We start from the raw sequence: 14,043 nt of genomic DNA, 5'->3' as shown, positions 1-14,043 counted from the left end.
TACTCATACCACTCTTAAATCCCATGCTTAGATTGTCTGAATCGTCTGGAGGAGGACTACAACAACAATGAAGGAGCCGAGATCATCGGCTATGAAGAACCAGACCTCTCTGGAGGTATAGAAGGCGTAGACTACCTCATCGTCTACGGATCCGGGGAGGCATCCGGAGGAGATCAAGCCTAGAGATATCCAGTAGTAGTAGTAACCGAGCAGCCCGAACTCTTAGTATTTAGCTTCTCGAGGAAATAAATGTATAACTTAATGAGACTCTTATATTGTAAGCTAAGTTGGGTTCGCCTCGAACCCAGGAGTATTCCTCTTAGGACCCAAGAGGAGCTCCAAGATGACATGTGTATGATAGTTGTAATAATAAATGAATGAGTTATGGACCTGCTATGTTCTGTTGTACTACTCTGAGGGATGTAATATTTGCGGAATGGTACTTCGTGAATGTTATATCAACGACTGGCATACTACAACATGCAGTGGTATGCAGGGTCACCACAGTTGGTATCAGAGCAAAAGCTTTGACCTTAGGTTGGAACCTAGTAAATGGGACCAAACGTTAGGAGTCAAATAGGACTAGTAAAGAATTCTCTAAAAATATGGTGTATATTCAATTGAGAATACAACAATCATATCTTTTAGTGCGATAATTCTTTATTATCTCTATTATGATGCATTATTACTAATCTTATAATCTTTCTATTTCTACAGCCAACATGGCAAGTTCACGTCCAGGACGAAACGTGAAAGTGATGGATTCCACACTGAGTGAATACGAAGGAGGACTTGCAGATATTCTACGAGCCATGTTACTTGAATTTGGGTGTGATCCCCAGATCCAAGTAAAGAAATACATGTACTATGATGGTACTGTATTGGCCAAGTGTAGGGTAGGACTGCGACTTCCCGAATCTCTGGGAATGAGCATAGTCATGCCAGCAGGGGAAGCTAGGACTATCAACACAGCCTACCATATAGCTATTATGAGAGCCATAACCGACATTCGGGAACATAAGACGAAAGAGTTTATGGGTTCCGAATTCTCCCATATTCCTCATAATCAGGAGCAAGAAGATCCCATGCTTAACCACTACAAATATGCAAAACGCAAACCCATAGCAGCTGCAAAATATATGGATAATAGCCGCAACTTCATATCATTACTCTTTCAGTTGAACCATCATCTGACGGGAGCAATTGATACGATGCTAGAGGAGTTTACTGAACCCAAGGAGGAGATTAGGGGGAAAGAACCTATGGAGAATGTGGTGCACACACCAGTTTACTCAGCTGGTGACTACATTAGTATTGATCCTCTTGAGCGTGAAACTACACCTGTTACACACAGGAACTATACGGGTAGTTCCTATGGGGGATACGAGGGCGGAGAGGAATCCGGAAACAATCAGCGTTCCGAGACTCCTATAGAAAATTCCACGGGTTGGCGTTGGGGATCTGATACTGGAACTCATAGTACTTCTGTGTATTATGATGGGGAGATGAATGATGACGCCACAACCCAGAACCAGAGTTATCCTAGTAATGAAGGAGTTGATGGAGGGTATCCGACACAGGTTGAGTCGGAATGAGTGTTGGAAACACCTATGGTGGAGCTACGGGGAGTACACCCGATGGGTGGACTATGATGCACTTAACGATCAGTTTGTGAACACTGATTTCTCCCTAGGATCATCATCGATTCGGATTACCACCGACGGGGAGACCTTATGTTCCGGGGTCTATCAGAGGACGACACGTTCGAACCGATGGAAGCACAGGATGTACCGGGAGTGAAGATCGACTAGAGTCCACCAAGGGAGGCGAGGCTATAATACACAAGTACCACGTGTATTATAGTATGTAATATTTGTATAAATTTGTACATATACTTTAATAAGTGAGTTTGCATACTCACATCGACTTGAGTATTGTAATAAGACCACTTAAGTATGTATATACATGGTATATGTTTTGTATGATTTGGATTTGCTTCTTGATTTCCATTGCGTGACTAGTTCTGTGCACAAAGTTGAGCTCAGAAAACTTGCGCATGGAGTAATTATGAGTATCATCTTGTGTTGCAGAACTAGGGGGTTATCTCGGGAGCGTTAGGAGAGGAGACCGAAGCGCAGCGCATGGAGCGCGAAGCAAAACAAAAGGAAGAGGCTGAGGGAGCAGCCAGAGATCAGTTTCCACCACCACCACCACCCATGACGCAGCAGAATTTTGTCCAGTACATGCAGCTGGTAGAGGAAAGACAACGTGTAACGTTGGAGCAGCAGAACAAATTCTTCCAAGAAATGCTGCAACAGAATAGGGTGGAGAGACCCGAGAATCCGGGAGTCACATTAGCAGACTTCCAGAACACCAAGCCTATATCTTTCGCATACGCGCCCGAGCCAATGGACGCGGAAGATTGGCTTATGGACACTGAGCGAAAGCTCAACACGGTTGGTTGCAATGACCAGGAGAAGGTCCGTTATGCTACCCACTTATTGTGTGGACCTGCCGCATCATGGTGGGACAATATCGTAGCCGTTTATCTGGCTGGAAAGGTATTTACCTGGGAGGAGTTCACGAGGAAGTTCAGGGAATCCAATGTCCCTGAAAGTATTGTGGAGCTGAAGCGTCGAGAATTTGAAAGTCTCGAGCAGAAGGACAAGGCAATCCTGACTTATGTCAGGGAATTCTCAAAGCTGTCCCGGTACGCTGTTGAGGAAGTCAACACCGAGGACAAGAAAAAGAAGAGGTTTCTGAGGGGGTTAAGTCCCCAGTTCAAGGTACAGCTCCGTATGATGAGAGCAACGGAGTTTCAAGAGTTGGTGGATGCTGCCATCACTCTGGAAGATGATTTTAAACAACTGCAGGAAGAGAAAAGGAAAAAGGCCAAGTTTGAGCCTAAGAGGTTTGTTAGTAACAAGCCTAATACCAGCTTGAGTTTCAAGCCCAGATACAACAACAACAACAACAGCAGCAACTATTACGGTAGTAGGAAGAACCAAGCATTCCAGTCTGCAAATCAAATAGTTTGCAGAAGCTGTGGATTCACAGGGCATTTTGCCAAGGACTGTAAGAAGCCAAAGATTATATGCTTTGGTTGTCGCCAGGAGGGGCACATGCTGAAGGACTGCCCCAAGAGAAACACCGGAGGAGGTCAATCCGGAGGAGGAGGAAGTCGAGGAGGAAACACCGGAGGGAACTGGAAGAATAAGAAGCCCTTCGGCAAGCTGAATTGCACTAGTCTGGAGGAGGTGGTCAACTCCGATCAGGAGGTGATAGGTACGCTCCAGATACTCACTCATCCTGGCAAAGTACTTTTTGATACTGGTGCAACTACCTCATTCATTTCTCAACAATTCATCATCAAACATGGGATTAGTTGCACTAAGTTAGATACACCCATAACCATACTTTCTGCGGGGGGAACGATACTAGTAACCCATACCAAACAAAAGCAAGTCATCATGATCAATAAGTGCGTGTTTGACGCGGACCTGTTCATTTTACCGATGAAGGACATTGATGTCATTCTTGGTATGAACTGGTTGGAAGCTAATGGAGCATTGATCGATTGTGTGAACAAGACATTATCTTTGAAAAGCCCCGATGGAAGTAGAATGATTTACCAAGGCGACAAACATACACAGATTGAAGTGGAGCTACAGTTGAACAGCATGAAGGAGGTGAAATTAGAGGATATACCTGTAGTAAATGAATTCCAGGATGTATTTCCTGCGGAATTACCTGGTATGCCACCAGATAGGGAGATAGAATTCACTATCGACCTAATTCCTGGAACAGCTCCGATTGCTAAGGCACCATACAAGATGGGGCCCAAGGAGTTGAAAGAACTTAAGGAGCAATTGGATGATTTGGAACAGAAAGGATTTATTCAAGAAAGTGTTTCACCATGGGGATCACCTGTGATCTTCGTGGATAAAAGGGATGGAGGAAGAAGGATGTGCGGAGATTACAGGAATCTGAACAACGTCACAATCAAGAACAAGTATCCACTACCAAGAATACAAGATCTATTTGATCAAGTTAGAGGCGCGGGAGTCTTTTCCAAGATTGATCTAAGATCCGGTTATCACCAGATAAAGATCAAGAAGGAAGACGTTCCGAAAACTGCCTTTGTCTCAAGGTATGGACATCATGAATACCTTGTAGTGCCTTTTGGATTAACCAATGCCCCAGCAATATTCATGAATCTCATGAATAAGATTTTCATGCCATATCTAGACAAGTTTGTCATCGTATTCATCGATGATATCTTGATATATTCCAAGAACAAGGCCGAACATGCAGAACATTTGAGGTTAGTGTTGCAAACACTAAGGGAACATCAACTCTATGCCAAATTTAGCAAGTGTAAATTTTGGCTAGATCAAGTGGAATTCCTTGGTCATGTTATTAGTAAAGATAGAATAGCTGTTAACCCGAGTAAGGTAGCAGCAGTTCTAGAATGGGAAGCACCCAAGACTGTCAAGGAAATCCGAGGATTCCTAGGAATGGCAGGATATTATCGGAGATTCATTGAAGGATTCTCTAAGATAGCAGGACCAATGACAAAGCTGTTAAGAAAGAACACACCTTTCGTGTGGTCAGAGGAGTGTGAGAAGAGTTTTCAAACTCTGAAGGAGAAACTCACCACGGCACCGGTGTTAGCAGTTCCGGAAGTTGGCAAGGATTACACCGTGTACTGTGACGCATCCAAACATGGATTGGGTTGTGTACTCATGCAAGATCGGAAAGTGATATCTTATGGATCGAGGCAACTCAGACCTCATGAAGTGAATTATCCAACACATGACTTGGAACTAGCAGCAGTTGTATTTGCACTCAAAACTTGGAGACATTTTCTCTATGGAGCCAAGTGTGAGCTCTATACAGATCACAAGAGTCGCAAATATTTCTTCACTCAGAAGGAACTCAACATGAGGCAGAAAAGATGGCTTGAGCTAATCAAGGATTATGATCTGACAATCAATTACACTCCAGGGAAGGCCAATGTTGTAGCAGATGCCTTGAGCAGGAAGAGCACCGGAGGAGTGGAACAAGAAATCTCACCGGAGTTGAGGAAGGAAATAAGTCAAGCCCAAATACAACTTTGGGAGAAGGAAGCCCATGAAGGATTATCGGCGTTGCAAGTAGCCGATGAGTTAAATGTTAACCTGAAGAATGAGATAATGATGGGTCAGCTGGACGATCCATTTATCGTTGAGGAGATGAGAAGAATAGATGAAGGAAGACCATCAGAATTTCACCGCGGAGAATCTGGATCATTATGGTTCCAGAAGAGAATTTCGTTCCGGATGTTGCTGAAATTAAGGAAGTAATACTCCGGGAAGCTCATCAAACACCATATTCCACACATCTGGGAAGTACAAAGATGTACATGGATCTAAAGGAACTATTCTGGTGGAATAACATGAAGAGAGAGATAGCACAATATGTGGCGGAATGCCATACCTGCCAGAGAGTGAAGGCTGAACACCAGAGTCCGGCGGGAAAGTTACAACCTTTACCTATTCCGGAGTGGAAATGGGAGGAAATAGGGATGGATTTCATCACCGGACTACCCATGACTAATAAAAAGAAGGACATGATATGGGTAATCGTGGACCGGTTGACGAAGAGTGCACACTTCCTAGCGGTAAATCAGCAGGACAAAGGAGAGAAACTCATCGATCTTTACATCAAAGAGATCGTGAGTAAGCATGGAGTGCCCAAGAAGATCGTGTCAGATCGAGGGTCCGTGTTCACATCAGCATTCTGGAAGCAATTACATGAAGCTTTAGGATCCAAGTTGGATTATAGTACCGCCTATCATCCCCAGACAGGTGGACAAACGGAGAGAACTAATCAGATCCTAGAGGATATGCTTAGGGCTTGTGCCCTAGACTTCGGAGGATCATGGGAGGAGCACTTACCACTAGCAGAGTTTTCATATAACAATAGCTATCAAAGCAGCATCAAGATGGCACCGTTTGAAGCTCTGTATGGAAGGAAGTGTAGATCACCGATATGTTGGTATGAAGCCGGAGCAAGCAAGGACTTTAATCCTGATTATGTCAAGGAAAAACAACAAATCATTGACATTATCAGAGATAGGCTCAAGATAGCCCAAAGTCGGCAAAAGAGTTATGCCGATCAGAAGAGGAGAACATGGGAGCCACGAGTTGGATACATGGTATATCTTAAGGTGAGCCCGATGAAAGGACTCCAGAGGTTTGGAGTAAAAGGAAAGCTCAGTCCTAGATACATAGGACCTTTCAAGATTTTGAGTCAAAACCGAGGATTAGCCTTTGAATTGGAATTACCGGGAAGGTTATCTTAGGTTCACAGTGTATTCCATGTGTCGCAACTCCGAAAGTGTCTGAAGACCCCCGATGAACCAGTATCACATGAAGAGCTCGAGTTACAACCAGACTTGACTTACATCGAGAAGCCAGCCAAGATTCTCGAGGAGAGCTGGAAACAACTCAGAAATAAAGCTATCAAATACTGCAAGATACAATGGAAACATCACCCCGAGAGGGAAGCTACCTGGGAAAAGGAGGAAGACCTGAGGAAAACATACCCCGAACTCTTCAGGTATTACAACCACAACTTCGGGACGAAGTTTTCTTTAAGGGGGAAAGGCTGTAATGTCCCAGGTTTAGAGACGATCGAGGGGTAGATTTTAGAAAGGGATGTGCATTGCATTGTAATTTACGGGGAAATTTCGCGCTTTTAAACAAAAACTGCATCGAAGGGGGACAAGTTTCTCTCTCGACACCTTACAGGGTTAGGGTTTCGAGAGTGCGACAAACCTGTTCCTTATTCAACTAAACTAGGGTTTTGAGAAGAGAGTGGAGAGTTTGCATCACAAACTTAAGTTGCATGATTGAATTCTAAACTAAGTTGTATGATTGAATTCAATCCTAATTTGAATTTGAAATTCAAATTCAAACATCAAATGATTATCACATAATTCAAACTTGAGATAATTTCATAAACAATTATCAATAATCAAGATTATAAGTAATACAACAATTATGTAAAGCTCATTAAGGAAAATGGAAGCTTTATTGATAATCACACATTATACATTGTCAATTACAATATTCAGAATTGAAATAAATGAATTATTACAACACATTACACAAATTTGGATAAATAGAAAAAGAAGATAAAAGAAAAGTACAAGTATGAATCTGTCCTAAATACTACAATGTGAATATTATCTAATCTTGAGCTTGAAGATCATCTTGTCCATTTGATCATCATTTTGAACCTGCACATAAACACAACAGACACAAGTTATGCCAAGTGGCATAGCCACTTGGCAGGTTAGAAACTAAATAAAAAGGGAGGGGATATGATCAAAGCTGCCGAGCTGATCTATCTCTCAGCCAAGACACAAGCCAGATACCAAGCATGAGCACACACACACAGCCTAGCAGCTCACCAGGCCTTGTGCATGCAGCACACACACACAGCACAGAGAGGAGTCACCAACACATGCCGAGCGGTCTTTGTCGACCGGGGAAGCAAGAGCCGGGCATATAAAACCCTTTTCCACGGTAAACCCTAGCTCATCCATCGACACGGCGAGGGTAAGTCACCAGATAGCAAGAACAGCTCAAGAACACCAAGAACAGGTGAACAGCCAAAGCTGTCTCACCTATTCCCAAATCACCAGAACATAACCAAGCATCAAGCTTGCAAGGAGGAGCAGGGCAAGCCAAGAAATCAACCAGCAGCAAAACCTCTACACCAACACAAATTCTAGGAGCTGGAGTGAGGTATACTCAAATCCATGAGCAAACATCAGTTTTGCTCATAACACAAGCATGTGCATAACACATACACAAGCCTGGGGGTATGATTACCCTATGTGCATCATCATTTGGTGTAAACCATTTGATGCTGGCAAAATAGGGATTAAGCCAGAAGAAACTAACCCTAGGGAAGAATTGGTCAAGCCAAGTGATTCCTCACTAGGGCAAACCAAAGAATCCAGCAAGGGATTGATTCACAGCTAGCCTAATCCCAACTCACCTAGCACCACATGATCACTAAACCATCAGATATGTAGACAAATCATTGTCTATTTTATTTCAACAGCAAAAGCTACTGGCAATCCAACAAAAGGATCACCCAGAGAGCATCTAGTAAGCCACAGCAAAGCCAACAAGGGTGGGAGCTACCTTAACAGCAAAGAAATGCTGTCAGGGTCACCTCAACCACTGAATCAAACCAAACCATCAAACCCAGCACATGTATCATCACCCAGAAGGGTTCAAAGTGGAGCTAGGGTCCCCAACAATGGTTGGCATCCCTCTAGCTCAAGTCAATCAAGTTAAAGAATCATAACTGCAGAAACAGTTCATCTCATTTATCTAATAAATCTTGCTAAGCTACACAGATAAATGATTTATACAAGTAATCAAGACACCAGAGCCTTGCAGTGGATCCAATGGATCACTGCAAGCAGCAACGATTGCTTAAGCCAACAACAACACACACCAAAGCACTTATCTCAGAACCACACACAGCTCAAATTGAGCACCGGTAAGGCACAAGATGGAGCATCACAGCTTTTAACAAGCAACCGATGAACACAGGATCATCAGCAGCTTGCTAGAGCATGCCAGGGCATGCTAAGGCATCACTGGCATCTCACAGGAATCATATAAATTAAACAGCCACAGTAAGCAACAATTGAATCACAAACAAGTACATAAACCACTTTGATGATTGTATCCAGAAGCATATCATCAAGGAATTGATGTATATGAATAACAATTAAGCAAGGCCAAGCCTACCATGAGCCAGAACCAATGATCATCACACAAACAACACTGTCTCTTGCAAAATGGCAAGAATTAAACATAGTAATTAAGCCAGAGCAAGGAATTGAATACACTTGAGGATCTAGCAGTAGTAACATCAAGAACAGAGTCACAGAGATAGTTTCAAGCAAGAAATACAAGCTTAAGCAAGCACACGGCTTTAGAAGAATTGCACAAGCAGCACAAGCAGCACATCAGCATGGATTTCACACGGCGGCACGGGCATAGCGCAAACAGCCTAGCACAGCAGAGCGAGCACCATGGCGCTGCAGAAGAGCACAACAGCTCTTGTGCGAGGCAAGCACAAGACAAGATAGAGCTAGCGAGAGGAAGAAGAACAGGCACAGAGAAGGAGCAGAAGAGGGGCGCACTTACTTGGAGCCGAGCAGAACGGTGGCGCCATGGCGGCCACGGCGGCACGCGCCGAAACACGGCGGCGCCAGGCCAAGCCAGGCCATGGCGGTGCCGCGGCACCTCGCGCACACGATGGCGAAGCCACGGCGGCGCCACGGCTTCAGGAACGTCGGCGGCGACGAGATCGCCGTGGATCTCCACGACCAGACGAGCAGAAGGGTTGGGGGCGACACGAAGAGGCGACGAAGAGCAAATCGGCGCGGTGGATCTGAAGCGCCGTAGAACGGCGGTTCAGACGCACCCCATCTCGCCGGCGGCGATGGCCGGAGTCGGCCGGAAAAATTCGGCGAAGGGGCGGCGACGCGCGCGTCGCCAGAGCCACAGATTAGGGTTCGTGAGGGAGAGAGAGAGGGGAAGTGAGGGCGACCGAGTGGGCCGGACCAGGCCAACTGGATTGAGCCCAACCCACTCGGGTTCACCCTGACAGGTGGGCCCGAGGGCAATTTAGGCATTTTTCAAAATACCATTTAAGTGAGTATTTCAAAGAATTTTAGAAAATAGAATATGGCTCTAAAAAAATAATTAAAAATATGAAAATCAATCAGCATAAAATTCTCTATCCAAATAAAATATCAAAGAGAATTTTTGAAGATACTTAAGAATAAGTCTTAATTTGATGAATTAAATAATGATTTAAATCACACATATTATTTTCAATAAAGAAAATAAGTCCATTAATGTAATTGGACTATAAAAAAACACCTTGACAATATTTCAGGGTTGTATTTACCCTAAATAGAGAACCTCCAAATTATTCTTAATAAATACCTCTCACATAAAATGATAAGACATTGGAAAGGGGGGAAACAAACCCTAAAAATGGAATGCATGCATAATTGCTTCTTTAACCATTGCCCTTATCGGACAATAATGCTATTTTTCAGAAACAGAGGACAAGGGTCAGTCCACACCATCCAACTGCAAAACTTTGCAATGTTCAGGCAAGTTCATCACTTACTCATGTCATTTGAGTATTTCTATCAAATTACTTGCAAAATACTATGGTTATCACTATTGCATAAAAAGCAAAACCACTATTTTCATAACTATGAAATGACTATGTGGTTGGCAATGGAACCATGGATTGTGTTGATATGGTGGAGGTTCCATTGCACGGGTTTATATCCATCTAGGATTAAACAACAAATGTCGCCAGTGATTCTTGTGCCGTAATACCCGTGTTAACCATAAGATCCGGAGTGGGACGGAGTAGTCAAAAGTGTTTCCACCTCTCGTACATCAACGGATGCGCTTACCGTAGCAGTTGTATCTGGCGGAACAACCGGAGGGTGGGGATCCCATTCTAATTCCCCACGGTAAAGCATTGCTTGCCGTAGCAGTTGTGTCTTGCGGAACAACCGGAGGGTGGGGATCCCATTCTAATTCCCCACGGTAATGCGGTCTATGATGGGTTGCAGCTACCGGCGTAGGAGTGTATGGTAGAGCCCAGCACTGTCGTCGTGGTCGGGGTCCACCCTGAAATTACGGGAATAATGGGACCGGCGTGGACCCAGGGTCGGGGCATGCAACAAAGGGTGGGTGTTCGAGGTAGCTGAGGAACATGTTTGGCTAGACCTTATACCGGGCCTCACACCGAAGGAAGTGTGGACGGGAAAGCTACCCGGTTGGCACCAAGGTTAAGATCTCTTATGGGTAAAGCAACACACCTCTGCAGAGTGTAAAGAACTGTGACCTGTCACTCCCTGTTCCGGGATAAGGAACTGCGAACGCGGCCGGAAAGGAGCTCCATGAAGTTCTAGTAAACCGGTGAAGGCTGACGGACATAGCTCTTTGGAATAAAAGCAATCTCTTGAAGAAATGTTTATCAAAACTTGCATTGGTATTAGATCTTCTGGTCTAATATCGTAGCTAGAGCATTAAACACCTCTTATCTATAATGAACTTGTTGAGTACGCTCGTACTCATACCACTCTTAAATCCCATGCTTAGATTGTCCGATAAATGCGGAGGAGGACTACGACAACAATGAAGGAGCCGAGATCATCGGCTATGAAGAACCAGACCTCTCTGGAGGTATAGAAGGCGTAGACTACCTCATCGTCTATGGATCCGGGGAGGCTTCCGGAGGAGATCAAGCCTAGAGATATCCAGTAGTAGTAGTAACCGAGCAGCCCGAACTCTTAGTATTTAGCTGCTCGAGGAAATAAATGTATAACTTAATGAGACTCTTATATTGTAAGCTAAGTTGGGTTCGCCTCGAACCCAGGAGTATTCCTCTTAGGACCCAAGAGGAGCTCCAAGATGACATGTGTATGATAGTTGTAATAATAAATGAATGAGTTATGGACCTGCTATGTTCTGTTGTACTACTCTGAGGGATGTAATATTTGCGGAATGGTACTTCGTGAATGTTATATCAACGACTGGCATACTACAACATGCAGTGGTATGCAGGGTCACCACATGGGAGAAGATGGAGAACGAGCTGAGGGCGTGAGGAATCCGTCCAGGTACGGAGGGATGGGACCCAAGGGCCAAAAGCTGGTGGTACGGGCATGGGGGATCGCTGAACCCGGAGACAGTGGAGTGTGTTTACCAGGGCAAAATAATTAAACCCACCCAAAAGCTTATTGAGGCAATGAGGGATGCTCAAGAGGGGAGGATCAAGTTCAACAGAGAGAACGACGCCCTGACAAAAGCCCTCGGGAATCCTAAACACGGAGGACGTGTACGAGGCATGGGGCACATTCCGTGGAAAGTAGGGTTCCCCCAGAACGATGACCCGTACGGTTACAGAAGCCGTAAGAGAAAGATGGATCGGGAAGCAGATGTTGTGGCGCGGTTGGCATCGGAAATGGATGTCATGAAGAAAACCGTGAGTGTACTAGTAGCCGAAAGAGATGCAGCTCGGGCGCAGCATGAAGATCATCCATTGGATCTCGGAAGCCAGCAGCGGAGAAGCAGCGTGGCTTCCACGGAGGCCCCACCGGCTGGTGCACCGACGATCGAAATTACTGCACCGGAGCCTCTGGTGGTCGAAATTACTGCACCGGAGCCTCCTCGCTACCCCGTGGACGATATAAAGGAGATGAAAGCATGTCATCTGTATTATCCTATCGGGAACATGTCCATGAAGGTAGCCATCGGCAGTGCTTTACCACCTGGAGCACTCCACCACAACAACCCCATTCAAGATGGCTATGCTCGTGTCACGGTGGAGGACATAGTCCAAGGGTTTGAGGACCTGGACATTGACATTGCTACACCTGAAGGGGCGACAAGACTTGGAGATGTCAAGCGCCAGTTCATTCTATGGCAGAAGAAGTTTATCAAGTTTCCAGGCGAGGCGCCAACAAGTCCACCCCCCTACGGTGGTGGTGGTGGCGGCGGTGGCGGTGGTGGTGCTTCACCTACACCTCCTTCACGTCAGCCGACGCCGCCCCCCAATTCACCTCCGGCGGGTAAGCAGTCGCCGCCTGATGACGCGTAAAGCACACGCTCGTTGGGAACCCCAAGTGGAAGGTGTGATGCGTACAGCAGCAAGTTTCCCTCAGTAAGAAACCAAGGTTTATCGAACCAGTAGGAGTCAAGAAGCACGTTGAAGGTTGATGGCGGCGGGATGTAGTGCGGCGCAACACCAGGGATTCCGGCGCCAACGTGGAACCTGCACAACACAACCAAAGTACTTTGCCCCAACGAAACAGTGAGGTTGTCAATCTCACCGGCTTGCTGTAACAAAGGATTAATCGTATTGTGTGGAAGATGATTGTTTGCAGAAAACAGTAGAACAAGTATTGCAGTAGATTGTATTACAGTAAAGAGAATTGGACCGGGGTCCACAGTTCACTAGAGGTGTCTCTCCCATAAGACGAACAGCATGTTGGGTGAACAAATTACAGTTGGGCAATTGACAAATAAAGAGAGCATGACCATGCACATACATATCATGATGAGTATAGTGAGATTTAATTGGGCATTACGACAAAGTACATAGACCGCCATCCAACTGCATCTATGCCTAAAAAGTCCACCTTCAGGTTATCATCCGAACCCCCTCCAGTATTAAGTTGCTAACAACAGACAATTGCATTAAGTATTGCGCGTAATGTAACTAGTGACTACATCCTTGAACATAGCACTAATGTTTTATCCCTAGTGGCAACAGCACATCCATAACCTTAGAGGTTCTTGTCACCCCTCCAGATTCACAGAGACATGAACCCACTATCGAGCATAAATACTCCCTCTTGGAGTTACAAGCATCAACTTGGCCAAAGCATCTACTAATAACGGAGAGCATGCAAGATCATAAACAACACATAGATATAACTTTGATAATCAACATAACAAGTATTCTCTATTCATCGGATCCCAACAAACGCAACATATAGAATTATAGATAGATGATCTTGATCATGTTAGGCAGCTCACAAGATCCGACAATGATAGCACAATGGGGAGAAGACAACCATCTAGCTACTGCTATGGACCCATAGTCCAGGGGTAGACTACTCACACATCACACCGGAGGCGACCATGGCGGCGTAGAGTCCTCCGGGAAATGATTCCCCTCTCCGGCAGGGTGCCGGAGGCGATCTCTGGATCCCCGAGATGGGATCGGCGTTGGCGGCGTCTCTGGAAGGTTTTCCGTATCGTGGCTCTCGGTACTGGGGGTTTCGTCACGGAGGCTTTAAGTAGGCGGAAGGGCAAGTCAGGAGGGGGCACAGGGGCCCCAGATGACAGGGCGGCGCGGCCAAGGGGGGGCCCGCGCCGCCCTAGGGTTTGGGCACCCTGTGGCCCCACTTCGTTTCGTCTTCGGACT

This window comes from Lolium perenne, chromosome 7 (assembly GCF_019359855.2).
Source record: "Lolium perenne isolate Kyuss_39 chromosome 7, Kyuss_2.0, whole genome shotgun sequence".
Lineage (NCBI taxonomy): Eukaryota > Viridiplantae > Streptophyta > Magnoliopsida > Poales > Poaceae > Lolium > Lolium perenne.
Note: the sequence above shows the minus strand (reverse complement) of the source record.